At 43.2% G+C, this 1872-nt stretch overlaps 1 protein-coding gene across 1 annotated transcript in view; it reads right to left on the bottom strand.

Moving 5' to 3' along the window:
- The window catches only part of radil (Ras association and DIL domains), a gene marked incomplete in the record, with an annotated part of 31706 nt that extends 30082 nt beyond the window's left edge, over positions 1–1624 (bottom strand). The window contains 1 exon segment of the mRNA XM_014011393.1: positions 1324–1624.
- Between the last annotated feature and the right edge of the window lie 248 nt (positions 1625–1872).

The following is a 1872-nucleotide window of genomic DNA, read 5'->3' as shown; positions in this document are numbered from 1 at the left end:
GTGCTATTTATGCTTCTTGCAGGTGTTTTCAGCTCTATTCAGCTATTTTAGCTTTGAGTTTTTAGCTGTTTTCTGTTGTTTTTAACTAGATTTGTGCTATTTTTTTTACAGTTTTTCTGCAAAGTTAGGCTTTTTTTCCTTTCATCTTTTCAAAGTGAGCTCACATTAACAATCTTGCTATTATTTTCTGCTCAATTTCCGCAGCTTTCAGCTAAAGTTTTCAGCATGAAGCATTCACACTAACATTTTCACAGGAAATGCAATTTCTCTAGTTGCATTTCCTGTCTTGCACTGAAATTATGATATTTAACCTCAAATACTTTCATTATAAATACATTGTAAAAATTGTACACATAGTATGCTCTTTTCTCACATATTTACAGTTTGTTACTTCTAATAGTAGCCTCAAGTTCATTCATGTCTTCTTTTCATTGGACCAATAATCTTATTTATTTTATTTTATTTTTTTGCTTTGTGAGAAATCTGCTGACCATTTTGCACAAAGCAACACACCTTACACCCAGCATGGCATCTTTTCAGCTACAAATKAGTGAACCTGAAAGTGTTGTTGTAGCAGACTCCGTTAAGGTCTGGTGGGATAACGTGACTATTTTAAATGCCTGCTAATCCACAATAATCTGGCCACTTGGCCGCAGTTAAATCAATCCTAGGAAACCCCTCCTGCGTCTGSACACAAGAAGATTTTAAAAACTATGTTTTTGTAATGATATATTGTGTTCTGAGATCCAGAAAGGTCGTGTTACATTTGGTAACCACGTCGCACAGATATAACAGTCTGTCCTTGTGCTCACTCCCAGGAAGGTCAGGATTTATCACTGCRTAGAGGGAAAAAAGCGCACACCCATCAGCAGACATTAGAAAAACTATCTGATAGAACTTGTGGCTGCTGTGGGTCTGCCCGTTTTTCACCGTCAGTCCGTCTGTTTACGACTTTAGACTCGCTGGTCGTCAATGGCAACCGCCATGGCAACAAAAGGCAGGAGAAAATCCTCAGAAATTAATCCGCTGATGAGTCGTCAGGCGCGGCTCTACAAGCGAACAGCCCGGCCTCTCTCCGGCCGTCCGCAGGTGCGCTTAATTGGTGTGCTCGAGCTCACATAAATTAGTCMGAACACTGGTTCGACCCGTTAATTAAACAATTATAACTAAAATTATTAAATAAATAAATACCCTTTTCTTCCCTCACCAATTATCTAAACACTTCGCGACTAAAATTATAATAAGGTAGCGGAAAAGTTGAGTGATTCCAGGAGAGACTAGCCCAGTCCCCCGAGGCTTGTCCGGGTGTCTGTTAGTACTCACACTGTCTGCAGTGCGTGGCTCCATGGTGCTGCCGGGGAATCCTCTTCCTCCTTGGCTTTTCTCTCATTCCGTCCCCCCTCCCCACAAAGGTAAGAAAATCCCCAGCAAAATAAATAAATAAATGGGGGTGGGGTGGGGTGGGGGACTGCAGCGACACCTTGCTTTTTCGGGCGCTCTCCCACCCACATCCCCCAACGAGACAGTCAGCTAACTTGAACAGCAGCCAACCGCTGTGGGTCCCCTTTCCCGTGCGCACATCTCCGCCGAGTGTCCAGCAATGCCCACAGCAGCCTCTGGTAACCGCATTCCCACATCCACAACGACTCACTGCCGAGCCGTGACGGAAACACTCGAGCCAGAGCCGAACGAGCGACCCATCACTGTGCACCTGCTCTGACTCACGAATGTGTGGCGACAGCACCCCCTGACGGACAGTAGTGGTATGACAACACTAATGCACAAACTAAAGACAGAACCATGACTCTCTTGTTTTTAAAGATTTTATTTTATTTATTAGTTTTTTCTGACCATACTTGTACTATATATATA

The sequence above is a fragment of the Austrofundulus limnaeus genome, unplaced genomic scaffold (assembly GCF_001266775.1).
Source record: "Austrofundulus limnaeus strain Quisiro unplaced genomic scaffold, Austrofundulus_limnaeus-1.0 Scaffold80, whole genome shotgun sequence".
Lineage (NCBI taxonomy): Eukaryota > Metazoa > Chordata > Actinopteri > Cyprinodontiformes > Rivulidae > Austrofundulus > Austrofundulus limnaeus.
Note: the sequence above shows the minus strand (reverse complement) of the source record. Positions and strands in the feature narration are given on the sequence as shown.